Raw genomic sequence first — 15,830 nt, forward strand, 5'->3', positions numbered from 1 at the left:
TTGAATGTGATCAAAACATAATGATACACGTATTTCACTGTTCAGCACTCACAGCTATTATCGATCACCACCCCCTTCCTGTGCCTCCTGGACTGCATGCACTCCTTTTTTCCCCAGAAAATACAGATCTTCAAATACAAGCACAAGTAATGAGAATACACAACAACAAAACAACAACAACAAAAAGGCCTCTGAACTCAGCTGAAGAAGAAGGCTGCTGCCTCCCCATCAACAAGACGGTGTTGATCAGCTTGCCTTTCTGTGAGGCAGCTGCTCGCAGCTTCTGCTAAGCTCCGCACTCAGTATGGGATGTGGAAGAGCAGAAATACGGATGCTGGGATAGGAGTCTGGAAACAGGGAATACTGTAGTTCATATTATGGTGGGGAAGGAGGTTAAGGAAGGAAAATGCAAGCAAACAAGTGATTTGTGACTCACTAACACTGTATATTTTATTTGCCTTGTTCTTGGCCTGTGCAAGTTTGACAATCTCTGTCTTTTGGTCTTCTTCCATATACTCCCACTGCTGTCTAAGCTTTCCCATGTGTTAAGTGACCCAGATGTTTCTCCTCCACTGTCTTCCCATTTGACTGAGCTACTCCTGTGATTAACAGGCAAGAGGTACGTGAACAGTGTGCATCTTCAGTAACAAATTCTGCAGCTCATTGAGAACTAAAAGTTAATAAAAATATTTTTAACATTTGGGTAGTAGCAGAGTCTGATTTGGTGTCTACTAATTTTGTTAATTTTCATATGTAATCATATTTAAAGAAATTGAAATTATACAATGAATTACCCAAGTCTGTTACACAACCTCTCATTTTTAAGACAGGAATAACAGAAAATTTGTTCATGCTTGCTGTATCACTGCCTGAAGAGATACAGGAACAGGAAAAGAAAGGAAGCAGAACATAGCTGTAGCTGGCTGTGCTCATGTAATCCAAATAATCCAAATATTTAATAGCCAAATGTTCCCAACAACAAATAAGCAATAATAATCTATTCTATATCAAAGGATATATTTCAACTCCCTGGGCAAGTTTTGGCTTAAGCTTGTGAGGCATGTGGTAGCTGAAAGGAAATACACAAATAAAAGATAAACATGTTCTGAATTATTTTACCAACAAAGGGGAGGGGAGGGGGCAGGAATGACCTACACTGTTCTGGACTTTGTTCTTGAAACGAGCAGAGTAACTATCCTCAAAGCACACACTGAACTGCGCAGTCTGTGACAAGGTACCAGGCCTGGCCAGATACCCAAATCAGCTCAGCATGCCCACTTGGAGCCACGTAATGTCAGCAGGCGTGTTAGCTTAACGCTCAAAGGAGTGATAAGAATGTATTTATCCAGCCGTGAGGAAAGTGCAGTAAATCTCTCTGTGTCATATTCCCCCATGTTCTTCAAACGCAGTTACATAAACCCAACCCACATTTCCCTCTTGCTATGTGGCAAATATAATCCTCTCTCTAATAAAAAAAAAAAAAAAATTGAATCTGAAATAACATGTTAAATAATTTGCAGGAATGATTAATAGTTCTGCTGACTGGTAAAAATCTGGTTAGAGCAGCTAGGGTATGATGACTTTTTAGGAGCAGGATAAAGTTTATTCGATTCCCTGTAACTGAGTGTCCTCAGCTGAACTTACCAGCCCTTTGCTGTGCGAGGATTATAACTCACGCTGCAGTTGGATCAGCCTCCATTTCTATTTTTAGTGCAGATCTTGCTCCTTATTTAGTCCTGATTGCATAGCCAGAACTGCATTCTCAGCAGCTCAGTGAAAAGCCTGCCTGTTCCATTTTATAACTTTTCCAGACAAAAAGATGGGAAGCCTGTAGCTTTCCAAACAGTCTTATTTTAGGAGCTTGCAATACGATACAGTCCAAAACCCAAGGGCCACATGAATCCCTGCTGAAATACTATTGACTTTCCTGGAGTTTTACACAGCAAGAGTTTGGCTGCTTCTAAGTTAACCAGGATATTAAAAAAAAAAACACAACCACCACCAAACCCCACAACAAAAAAAACCCCAACCCAACACCCCCCCCCCCCAACCTTCTTCACCCTAAATACTTGAAAGGTATTTATTGAAACCGTAATATACATCTGGATCAAATTCTCCAGAAAACATTTTATCCTCCTTAGATTCATAGTTTATAAATCCAATTCATGGAGGCAACTACTAGCCAAGAAAGAAATAAACAAGGAAAAATGGAAAATGTTGGTTTTAAAGAATCTCTTAGCAAGGGTGACTGCACAGAAGTAATTTTCTGCCACTCAATTAAAACCATAAGAACATTTTTAGTTTTGAACGAAGTTTTCCCACTACAGCAAGGAGTTGCTGTAATTCTGTCAGAATCAGCTACAATGCTTCACCTTCACTTCTAGGATTTGTTTCTGGAGTATCTCCTTAGTCATATATACATAGTAAGCTATATTTCCATTTGTTGCACATAAGTGCACGACTAAAAACCAAGATCAAGATGATCAAGGCCATTGTGAGGCTGCAAACACACAAAATGCAAAAAACCTACACTGATAATACATGTAAAATACATTTTTATCTACATGTACTGAAATACATTGTCAGTAATGGATCTTTTTTCCATGTGTGAAGACACTTTGCATCTTACTTTACACTGAAATTACACATACGTCCAAATAGATCGTTATTCCTAACCCAAGATAGTCATATCCTCGCATGCACAGATCTCTTCTTAGGTGTAATCCTAAACCTTTGCTCTCCCAACCTGCCACAAATTGCTAAGAAATTGTTATGCTGGTCAGGGAGTGATCACTGAATTCAGCCATCTTTATTGTATATGTAAGGATATCCAGCATTCCTCCTGCAGTGGGGAGATTGATTGCAGATGGAAATTTCCCTCGACTGCCCCTGTATTCAGGCCGTTGACTAGTCCTTTTATGCCACACTGAGAACACAAAGGCAGATTTAAAAGAAAATTAACTGGAGGAGTAAAGAATAAAAATCAGTGAAGGGAAGGATGGACTAATATATTCTCATTGTAAATTCAGTAATTTAATTAGCCCTCAGTCAAACACTGGACAAATTACAAAGCCAATACAAAACAGAAGGGCCATAAAAATTATGTATTCAGCAGGTCTGAATTTGCATATTCTGTGTTCCCCAAATATCCTACTAATTCCATGAAAATGGAGGGTATTCTAAATACATGAAGTCAAGTTCTGTATCTTGATTTAAATGACACAAGCTTGAGAGAGAGAAGTTGAATGCCAGAAGAAGTACTCAAGATCACTATCTCAAAGGCAGGAGGTTAGAAACTGAAAGGACTGGAAGTTATTAACTGAAAACAAAAGGCCTAAGTACTTGAAAGCCTCTTCATCCTAGCTGCTATCAGGAACATTGTACCCTTGTACCCTAAATGGAGACTACTGAAATTAGGGTATTTGGGATATGGAGTGTCTTGACTTGTGCTTCTCAATCTGATACATAAAGTTGAAACTCTAACGCATTTAGAAAAATATAATCATAAAATACTGGCACTGTGCTACCAATGCTTGAATCAGGGCAATGGAATCATGACGTGTGTGCCTATAAATTAGGAACAAAAATTTAGGCATGACCATTCTGACACAAAGGTAGTTAAGAACAAAGCTTTATTCTCAAAGAGCCATGAAGGCCACTCAGATTTTTTTCAAGATTACACTGAAAGAGACTAAACTGCACATGAAATCCTTCAGAAAATGTCTAAAAATATAACATATGCAGAGCCTATGCTAACTTCCTTTGAGCCCTTTTCAAGAAGGGGCTTTTGAGCTGATCCATGGCAGAGGAGCCCAAGAAGCTGATGCTGGACTGCAAAGGGCCAAGATATAGTGTGGAAGTCTATACCTTTAGGAGAACATGCCATATTCCAGGAAGGTTTGGAGAAATCTTTCACAGGGAGGCTCTACACCTGAGAATAAAACTTAGAGGAAACACCTTAAGGAATCATGACAAGATTTTCTCTAGCAAGCCACTGGCATGGACTTTCTTGTGAAACACCATAGTATAGTGCAAAAAGTATCAATTTGCCCACAACTACATTCTGGATGTAATTTTTAATAAAGAAAGTGACTGCTGAATCCATTTGGAAGAAATACTGATCTACGTGTATATAGCTTTGTTTGTAATTCAACACTATGAAGAGTACCTTAACAAATTACAAGTATTTTGTGTCTGATGTAATAACTATTTCTGTATTTTCAGTTAGGAGTGACCAGTTCTGTGTTTTGAGTTAGGAAATGTGCATAACATTAAAATAAATTATTCAAGTGCCATTTTAAATCAAAATGAAGTAGGTCACTTTGAAGTCAGCTTTGATGGGCAGTTTTGTTGTTGGGTTTTGGTTTTTGGTTTTTTTTTTAAATGAGAGCATGAGTCTGTTCCCTCAGCACCACTTAATCACTGCTAACTTTCATGAAGAGCAAACAAAAGGCCTCTTTTATTTATCCATTATGTTCCTAAGAGGTGAGAACAGCTTGATGCAAATGAAAATCATTAAAGCATTCTGCACTACCATTAACTGTCGGAATATCTGTCTATGCAAATGCAGCACATAAGCCAGTGAAACTGCAGCCTCATGACCTTCTGTATTGAAAATCCATGCCTTATGACTCTCTTAATGCAACAGTTAAAATACTCTCTATGACATGCCTTTGTATAAGCGCTTGTTTTGGATAGGCATGGAAATGGAGTGCAAGCCATTACACAGAAACATATTCAGTTTCAGATACTCCTTCACCCTGACTGGGCAAGGGGTAACATCAGAGATACCTGATTTGTAACAGTGCTACAGTATGAATAATACACTAAAATGCGATTGCCCAGATTGGATACTGCATGCAATTACACCCATAACTTCATTCAAATGAGTACTTCCATTTAAGACACAATGAATATATAATAATGCAAAACCATAAGTGGTTTGTAGGATTAGAGGCCTAATTAGATATAAAACCTACTGACCTAATTCTTTACAACTTTGTCCTTTGTGTAGCCATTTATGCCCTGCGAACAGCATACAGAACACTGCTATTCTCACCAACCGACCAATGAAGATGGGTGAATGTATGGAGCTAGAGAGTTTAGTCCTCCAACAGCAGTACCTAGCAACAGAAACACAGCAGAACTCCAGCATTCTTAGTAGTTTCAACCGGAGACATACTTGTGATAGCTCAGACAGCTGGTTACAGAAGGCCATTTATTGCTGTTCACTCTTGTCTCTCTCCCTGGCGAAATTTAGGTCAGTCATCAGGCACAAATTTACATCTGCTGCCTAAGAGCTTTTCTAGAACTACGTCTTGGCAAAGGTTAAGGGTATCTCCCCCTCCTTCGGGACACATACCTTTGTTGCATACTCTTATGTAGTAGCAGAGTGGTTAGGACACTGCATTATTCAATACCAGCTGAAAAGGCAATAGTAGATTGGATTCTAGGCTTTCCATTGCTTGAAGGACACCAAACCAGACTCTCTTGTCTCCTAGGAGAGTGCCCCTATCAGCGGGTGGTTGCACGTGAAGCATCTCTTACCTCCAGCTTGGGTCTTTGCCAACCAGCACTGAGGAATGGAAGACTTGGAGGCCAAAAATAATAAGGAAGCTTTAATCTCCTAGGCCTGCTTATGTTTTTACCTTAAACAGTAATTATATAGCTTGCATGTGTAGTACTGAGTGCAGGGACTAAAGGACTCCTAAGCGAGGGCCCTTCTTACTCATTTATTTAGATGTTATGAAAAGCAATTAATGTATTTGAAGCACTTAGGAAAGAAAGAAATCAGTGGAGCTGAATAACCCTAAAGGTCTTGTTCTGAATTTGGCAAATTGGCACATTTAAAAAACCTCATCTGAGACACTGCTGCTCTGCCTACACTGCTTAGTAAAATGGTACCAAGGAATAAGCTTGAACACCAGCTTGCTCGTCACCCACGCTGTTAAGCTGCTAGCATGCTGTGTGGCAGTTTAGGCCCGTAACAACTAGTACCATCTGAAACAGTGCTCCCACACTGCGCAGGGGACAGCATTCGGAGGCAGAGGGACATAGCAGTCTCCCTAGGCCTGTTTTATTTCACAGTATAGATGTAATATATGGTAAGGAACACTACGAAGAAGCCAACGAGGAAATTATGAATTCTACTGTCACGGAACAGTTCATGCCAAAAAATTTGGAGTTTTTAAACCTTTGAAGTAGCTGTGTTATCAATTTATACACAATTAAATTAAAATAAGGTTAAAAAGTTTTGTTTTTATTGGGGACATAGAAATAAATCATGCTAACAACAATACAATATTTACAGAAACATTGTGCCTCTAACATGCTCATTCATCTCCTTTTCTGTCAGAACGTAAGAAATAAAGGATATGTTTCCAGGTAGTGCATTTTATCCCTTTTGGCAACTACTGCTGTATTTTCTCTTTATCTGAGCGAAATTTACTTCAAAACAGAACTATTTAATTTAAAAAATGCTAATACTTTCAAAGTGTGATAAAAGATAAAGCTACCCTGGATAAGCTTGAAAAACATGGATGCTGTTGATTTCTTTTGTTTAAAATAAGCAATTTCTGAAGTACTCCAGGCAAAAAGCAATTCTGTGCCAGTCATGAAAAGAAGAAATAAGGGAACTGACTAGTAATTTCATGCTGCAGCAATAGAGAGAAACTCAGGTTACTGGTAGTGAAATCTTACCACAAAACAGGTTTAAAAAGTTGCAGCTAGAACATGGTCTTTAAACATGTATTTTTTTCTCCAACTACAACTACGAAAAGGTGGAGATTTTTTGGTAAGAAATTAAATTTCCTTTTCAAACAAATAGATACTAAAAAAATCTTAGTGATTTTAAAAGCTTGTTCCTTACAGTACAAAAATACAATCTCATTTTTAATGTGTACCTAAAGATTCACCCAGAGCCACCACAACTGCTATCTTTAGAGACAATGATGAAAAACAATCAGGAGATGCAGGAAAGGTATTGTTTAATGAAAGACATGCCCATTTTTCTCAAAGCACAAGAAGTCTTGGCGCTGACAATTCTTGTTTCAAATGTCCAGTCTTAACGCCTTATTTCAGAATGATATGGTTTTGCAGACAAGCCCACAACTACATTTGATTTACTGACTGATTCTCTTCTGTTTCCTTTTAAAGATAAAGAATGTGTTTAAAGCCGAGTGTGAGAATGTGATCACTCCTTGGAAGGCTCTCTTCCCTCTCTGAACAATCTGAGACTCTTTTAAAGTTATTTTTACAGCATAATCATTTCCTACTTTTCCCTGCATATTCGTACTTTCACTCAACAATCTTTTTCTTTGAAAAAAGCATGGTCCTAATGTGAACACATCACTCAAGTATTATTGCATCATTAATTATTAGAGAAAAAAAATGAAATAGGTCAAAAGCCCAAGTGCTGTCCTCAGAGAAACAGCTATGCACAATACACAGTTGTGTCTCCACAAAATAGTTTAAAGAGTAGCATAGAAAAAGGAAGGTGGAGGTGCAGTGGGTGGGGAGACTGGACTATGGCATAGTGCTTAATACTTTACAGATTTTGGGGGCAGTGTTGTCTAATCTTATTAGCCAAGTCATCAAGTTCCTGCTTTTGGACAAAAACAAGTATTACTGATTTTCTAACTAAAGCAGCTGCAATATTACTCAAGAGACAGCAGGAAACACGCACCATATTATAACAGAATCCAGTCTCAGTCACTTAACTGCACAGCTTCCAGAGAGAATGTATCTGATTTCTGTACTCGACTAGAAGTCTATAAGCAACACACACAATTTCCCCCCCAAGAATCTGGAAACAGAATTATGGTGTCTTTCCTTTCAATGATTCCTAACTTCAATTAACCTATCACATTAGATTAGCAGATCTACTCTATAAATTTGTTTTCTTCCCAAGTTTGTATCTCCAACTGTACCTATCTCATGCTTTGATATATAAAATGACCAATACACTGGTATGATAATTAATTTTATTTGCAAGACTCCAAAATTGTTGAGGTAGATCTGTGTGCTGATGGGCCTGCATTTTCAGTGTCATCCTTTAGTAGGTACTACTAGAATTGGTAGATTAATAACAATAATAAAAAAATAATCTTCTCAATATGTAATAATAATAATAATAATGTAATAATATCATCCCTTCAATGTGAGTACTGGGCAAAAAAGAATGCTAGCAAAAAGTCCTTAGTAAATGAATATTTTTGAAACTAGGTTTCAGTAGTCATAAAATTAGTTTTTTAAACATCTAGATAAGAGCACCACCTTTGAAATTCTAAACTACACTAAACTTAATTTCAGGACACACTAGTCCAAAAATGTTAGCCTTTAAGAATAACAGAATACTAGGCAATATTTAGCCTATAATAAACCAAACAACAACACTTTCCCCAAAAGCCAGAACAAAATACACAGTCCAAAGGAAATCTTTAGATATTACATAATTCAAATATACAAAAGCATTTGGTACTCTCATGAAACCTCAAAAATCACTCAGAATGTGTTGGATAGACTACGATGCTGAACAAGAGGTACAAAGACACAATGACTGTGTAAAAATTCTGAAGCTTAAAGAAAACAGTGAATATTGTAGGGCTCAAGATAAAACTGTGAAAACTGACAGCAAATAAAAGAAACCTAGGAAAAAGGACAAGTGGCAATCTGTCTATATGCGTGGTGCCACAGGAACTGTTGTGAAGCCTTGTTTTATTTGACATCTTCATTAATCCCCGAGAGGCCACCATGCAGACAACTTTGAGGACACTGATACACCTCAAAGTAACTTAGTGTGGCTGAAATGCAGTCAGAAAACAGTAAAACAAAATTGAGTACATGAAAAAACAAGCTACTGCTATGGAAATGACTGAGAGAAATATTCTGGAACAGATTCTGGAATATATTCAATAGGATGGAAATAACCCCAAAGGCATAATATTTGTAAAGGATCTAAGGATAACAAGCAAGCAGGAACTACAAATAGATTTGTAACAGAGTAGCAACAAAGAGACTAATTTAGATTTGACTTGCATACTTGGAAGCACTGTATCCTAGAGCATGAAGGTAACAGTTTATGTACAGCAGTAGGGCAGACTGTAGAACGTTTTATTTGTGGACAACTAACAAAGTCCTTCAAGCCTCTTGGTGGACCAGACATTAATACGCTCAAGTAATTAATTCTCCCCAACACATAGAGGTCATATGGATGCCTGAAACAAAGTAAAAAACTCTCTGGACATAAACCATAAATTCTTCATCCACGCTCTTTACAACCATGCCTGGAATTCACCAACAAGTACTAGGCATATTACGAGAAAGATCTCTGCAAATTGGATGGAATTCACATAAAAATAACAGAAATTCTTTGGGAGCTGGAAAGACTCAAAAGGAAATGTTACAAACCTATACAAGTGTGACCTTACTTGCTCAAGCTAAGCAAGTAGGAAGTTCAAAATGCTTTCTTCTTAACATTCAGTTTGTTCTGGAAAACTATTTCAAAGGAACAAACCCCAAGAAGGAATAATAATTATTCAAGGTGATAAAAGGTTATATATACATACTCAATCAGGAACAGAAAGATTTAGACAATACAGGAAACATATACTGAGTTCCAGACTACAGGTAATTGTCCTAATAGAAAAAACAGTAGGCATCTGAAACTGCAGCGTAACATATACGTTCATATATTACAGGGATCAATGCTGACAGACATGGACAAAGCATTTAATGGAGCTCTGCCATCCCTAATCTAATCTTAAAACATTTTAAGTTTACTCTTATGGCGATACTCCTCTCTTCTTTTGGATAACAGATGGCTGTTTGTGATCTACATATTGGACTGAGGTTTCTTTCACTTTGCCTGATGCATGAATGAGGAATGCCTCCCATAAGTCAGGCTACATTCTAACTACAAATATAGCATCTAAAATTAAATGGATTTCACCACTTACCATCCAGCCCCATTTCTGTGAATCATTCACAGAAACACATTTCACATTTTAAAACAACAAAAATTCAAATAATAACCACATACTCATGTATATTTGGCTACATAAGTTATAGGAGACTGATAGGGCTTTTGGCAGTTATAGTACTTGAAAATTTTCCATTATGTCATCTTTTTAATTACTTACTATTTGAACCATTTGGGCTAACTCTCTTCACACCAGACATTTCTCAGCTGACAGTTTCAACTAAATGCTTCAGCTGTTTATTAGAACTAGACTATGAAAGATTATGTTTCGCTTGCCTGTTTAAAAACAATTCTTACAACCATTTACCTGTGCTGCATCATATGGAATAGAAATTTCAGAGTTTGGTAGGGATATGTACACATGCAGAGATGATGGAAGGATCAACCGCATGCAGCCTCAACTGGCAGCTCTGTTGTAAAAATAAACCAATTACTTTTATTTTTACAACAAAAGCTATTCAAATGCTCAACCATTTTTCCCTTTATACTCCACTACTTGCCAGAAACTCTCATTGTTGAACATACCATTCCCACAAACAGTATTAATGTTCAAGTGTTATATGCCATTACACACAATTTTCTCTTTTAAGTCCATATCCAACTTTTAGTCATTAGACCAAAGCACTAGACATCAGGTTTTTTAATTACGCTGATTCAGCAACGCCACTCAAAACCAGCTCTAGCAGTATTCCTTATCTAAGACTTAATCAGTTCATCTTAACTAAATTTCATCTACGAAATTCTCGTTGTCATACATCCCATCACTAAACTTCACTTATTACTATACTGTTAACTGTTCCCCAACGTGTGTGTTCTTGTTATACTAAACTTAATTCCTTATGCAATCATATAAACATTTTGCTCTTGACAGTAGGTCATTCTCCAAAAATGGGAGGGAACCTCAATCCATTCTTGACATGCAGAATTCTGTCAGCATAGGACAGACCAGGAATCTCATCTTTAGAATTAAAATTAAGTGTTTACTGATAATTTTCTCTACCTTATGCATATGCTGCCTCTCAATTAAATATATTTTCTCAACTTTAAAATAAAGTGGTATAGTCCTACATTGTTACATGTGTAATTCTTTATTAATTTTTATATTTCAGTTAATACTATTTTCTTGAATACTTATGCACTTTCCAGTACACACATACACTGGTAGGTTTTTCTGATATGAGGCAAGACCTGCAAATGTTGGGAAAAAAATTATTACTTTCAAAACAAAAAAATTAATAACTTTCAATCAAAACTTCTGTTTGAAATGGAAGTTGCTAAATGCATGTACAACCCAGGAAACAAAAATGGTCAAAGGCATCTTTGCGTTTTCAGACAAACATTATGTATGTGAATGCATATACACAACTCATTTACACATATGAACATATACATAAGGCCACAATACGTGTTGCAATGGTTGCATTTGTGCTACAGTCAAATTTTCTGAAATAGAAAGCTATACCATATCCATGGTATACAATGTATTTTGTACAATGATGATGAATACTCATTTATCCTAATGGCTAAATTGTCTGCATCAATTAGAGGAACCCACTATTGAAATGTTCAGGGAACTACATGTAATTTTTCTAGAATTTTGATCATCAGGTGCAGTCATGTGTGATAACCAGCAAATATCATATAACCCTTTTCATAATCTCATCAACTTCCATATTAAAACTTGCTAAAATGCTCTGCCTTCCTACTTTCACCGAGAGAAGAAATGCATTCCTCCATTGGTTAGAAACCTTCTTTCATGGCAAGTTAATTTCTAGTTTATATATCTAATCATTCTACATCAACACTGTTCTTTGGCTTAAATAATTTTTTTTTTCTTGCTTACTCCAAAGTTACAGATATACTTACAAAGTTCACTTATATTCTTTCATCTTTTATTTTTCTAGATGAAGCCAACTGATTTTTTTCTTCTTGATAAAACAGGCTTTTCACATCCATGATCATTTTTAGAACCCCACTCTGTACCTCTTCTAGTTTAAATTCATCCCTTTTGATGACTTAAAAAATAGTCCAAATAAGGTATGACTAAGATGTATAATCATATCAATATATCACTTGCTTTGATAGACATAACTCACTTCATGCAGTTAGGATTGTACTTATCTTTTAGGACCCATCATGGGGATAGATTCATACTACCCTGACTCCCAGATCTTCTCTTCTGTCATTTCTGACGTTCTAGTTCAGAGCAGAAAATTCTTAGCAATTCTAAAGTGCAAAATCTTGCCTCTCCTATGCAAGATGTTACGGCATTCCTATTATTCCAATCCAAACCACACAATCCTTCCTATATGATATGCCTGTTCTCCTCCAAACTTAAGGTTACCAGTAACTTTTATTTATATGCTAAATAGGACTACGCTAAAGACATTAAATGGGCGGACTCTACCTGTAGCCAGCTTCCAGTTTTATAGTTCTTCTTTCAACACAATCCACTGTCATTTCCCATTAGCAATTCTTTACGTTACATATTCTACTTAATTTCTCATATGGCACTATACTGAATCTTTTTATGAAGTACAGATTAAATCTCCATTTCCTTTGTCAATAAATTGCTTATTTTATCAAAAAACTAGCCAGTTACCCCAACAAAATCTACCTTTACTACACCAAAGTTACATTTTTTGCTATTTCTATGTCTTTGCTTATCCTACCTTATAATTTGTTTCCTATGTGCCATATACTGCAACAGTTGCATGTAACACTTCCTTGGGCTGGCCTTCAAATACACCTTACTCTCCAATCACATGGCACCATTCTTACCCTGATAGGTTTATTGAGAGTCTTTGCTAAAAGACTGCTTTGATACTTCTAATATTTTCATAATTGAGACCTAGGTTAATTTTCCCATCAGGTTTCTAGTGGTAAGACATTGTTGGTGTAAGGCCATTGATTAAATATGTGACTGCCCTGGTTCTGTCAGAATTTGACTACATTACACTTCAGAGCCTATTGCCTAGCCTGTATCTCTTCACTGAGAATTAAACAAAAAAAAAAATTTTAAAAAAAATCTCATTAATTAGGATCTTAAGCATTATTTACAAAGCACAGTTACCTCCACAAAGGAATTCAGCAGCCTAAGTGGCACTTTAGGCCAGTTTGGTATCCACAAGTTGCTCAATTCCTTGCTGTTCACACACTGTCCTAGGTTTTTATCTGATAACATCCAGACAGTACTTGACTTTCCGCTGGTACGATGGGCATGTACAATGTTGCCTCAAATTCTGGCATAAATGGGCCTAACTACCTGGAGTAAAACAAGGCTTGTCACAACTTTCATATGAGGAATCCTCCTGTGTACCTTGCCTATAATGTGTGGTTTAATAAGCATTCTTAAAACATGGAAGACCACCAGAAATTAATCTTCCCGAATATTTAGCATAGGTGCATTAGTTCATCCATTAACCTACTGTTAAGGCACTCGTGTGAAATGCAAACCTGTTTTCAAATCCCAGATCTGCTCAACGTGGAAGAAAGAGCTATCTTTCCCTGTTCTTTTATCTCCAAATAAGATAAAAGTTGTACTTGCTTAGGTACCTAACTCTAGGAGAGGACTCCAAACTGAGAATCCTGAGAGAGGACTTCAGCCTTACTCCTTTGGGCAAGGGAATGTTGAGTTTATACTTTCTCAGCATTTCTAGACAGCTTCTCATCCAGTGTACTCATTTTTGCAGACTAAGAGGTCTACTTCTTGCACTGAGTGTTTAGGGAGCCCGAGAGCCTAACATGAGACTATGGATTCTTATACATGGCAAAGTACATACAGGTTTGGCAGTCCAAAATTACACAGTGTAGCACCAAATATTTTAGTCTAAAGATTTAGCCTTTTTTCATTTACTTAGTCTGTGGAGCACACCAGGAAATAAACTTCCAGTGTAATGCAGACAGTCTGACTGTCTACATCAGGATACCACCTGGGTGGACCACATACTACTCCTGATCTGTGTGCCCAGGTTTTCTCCCTGCAGAAACCATGTTTCTGTCACCTGAAAAATCAACACCTGAGAATATGCGGGCCACACTCAGCCCTCATTCTGAAATATAGTTTGGATAAATCCAAGGCATCCCCAGACTGAGAGAGCACTCCAAGATTTCAGACCATAGACCTCAGAAATACTGAACATCCTGGAAATCAACAGGAACTCAAGCACGGATAGAGAAGTCAGTTTTGAAGTTAAGATGTACTGTTCGAAATTCTACCTTTGTGTTATAGTCCAAACTTTTATCATCAAATTCTGTTGCATCCTGCTACTATAATTAGATATTTGAAAAATGTGGCTTCTCCCTGGCCCCATCGTGTTTAGTCGCTAGATGGTTCTGTGTCTGCTCATATTTGCATTTATAATTTTTTTGTGAATTGCAGATACTGTTTTGTGACCCCTTTTTTTTTTTTTAAGTAGGTACACAGTAAGGATTAAGAGAAAGAAAAAAATGATGTGCCTTTTGTTAAAAAAAAAAAAAAAGGCAAAACTATATTGATTTTACTCTGTAGAGAAATTCTAACTTTTACAACAGTCATCAGTTATGGTGATAACTAATACTATTAATACTCAAATTTTTATTGTACAGATGTTTAACTGTGCATGATTAGAAGCAGTTATATATTCAAGCTTGATTATTTTCATGCAAATACATAGCTGGCTAATGGGGAGAACAGCTGCTGCTTAGCAACTGGAGGAACAGAGAAAGGGGGTGACTTGCTTTATAACAGAAAACTGGGTGAAACCTTTTAGGGAGAGTACATACAGTTTGGAGATACCAGGGAAGATGGGTGGTAGTGCACTCTAACCATGATGTTTCCTTTTGCAATTATTGACATCCGAGGATGGCACCATTTTCAGGTAATAAAGGATAAACTACTAGAAAATTTATATACAGTAGATGCACGAACACCAAATAAAACAACTGCTAAAGACAAACCCTGACACAGAAGCTGAAATGTAGGAAATCCAGAAACAGGCTTTGTGACTGTCACCTACTGCAAGGGTTAAACTGACTTTTAGACTTCAGCAACTTGAACTACTGATCTTAAGCTACCACAAGCCAAGACTGCTAGAAGAAGTGTTCTCTTTTTCTTGCTGCTGCTCAAGCTCAGCCCCTGCACTGCCTCCTCCACTATGCAAGCACAGGCTCTCACACACCTACATAATAAGGCAGATCAGGGACCTGATCTAGGTTAAAACTAACCCATATTTTTTAGTTGGATCACTTTCACCTGGATCAGTTTCCGATCCCGTTTGTTATGCAGCTACTCAAATGCTTGCACTGACATGAGGAGGAGGGCAGGGGGACCTCCCATGACAGTGCTGACTCAAACCTTTTCTGAAAATATATTCTTACCTTGGTGTGACCCTGCAGACTAACTTGACTTGACTACAAGAAGAAAATGAAAGCAGAACCGCATTCTACGAAATGAAGGGAAACTGAAAAGGCACAGCTCAGAAAGCATGTGAGTTCCATATAAATGTCTGCATGGCTGTAAGACTACCACTTGGATCAAGCTCCTTACATCAAAAAGGGAAGTCACTTAATTTTTTTCTCCGAGAGTAACAATCAACACTTTCAGAAATCAAATTAATACCTCATATGAACAGGAAACTGGCTCTAGGTTAGGTATCAGCTGTTCTTGGCTCAGTCCTGCTGCCTTCCATTTGCAACAGTTATTCCTAATTCAAAGCATGGTTCTCTCTGATTTTAATAAACATAAAATTTTTTGTAATGAAATAAAAGACTCTGAATTATGTACTTTAGTGAATCCTGCTGTATGCTTCTAAAAAGCTAGTTATTCCAGCTATCTACACTATTCTATTGTGGGCAATTGCTTTCTCTTCCG

Source organism: Accipiter gentilis, chromosome 15 (genome assembly GCF_929443795.1).
Source record: "Accipiter gentilis chromosome 15, bAccGen1.1, whole genome shotgun sequence".
Classification (NCBI taxonomy): Eukaryota; Metazoa; Chordata; class Aves; order Accipitriformes; family Accipitridae; genus Astur; species Astur gentilis.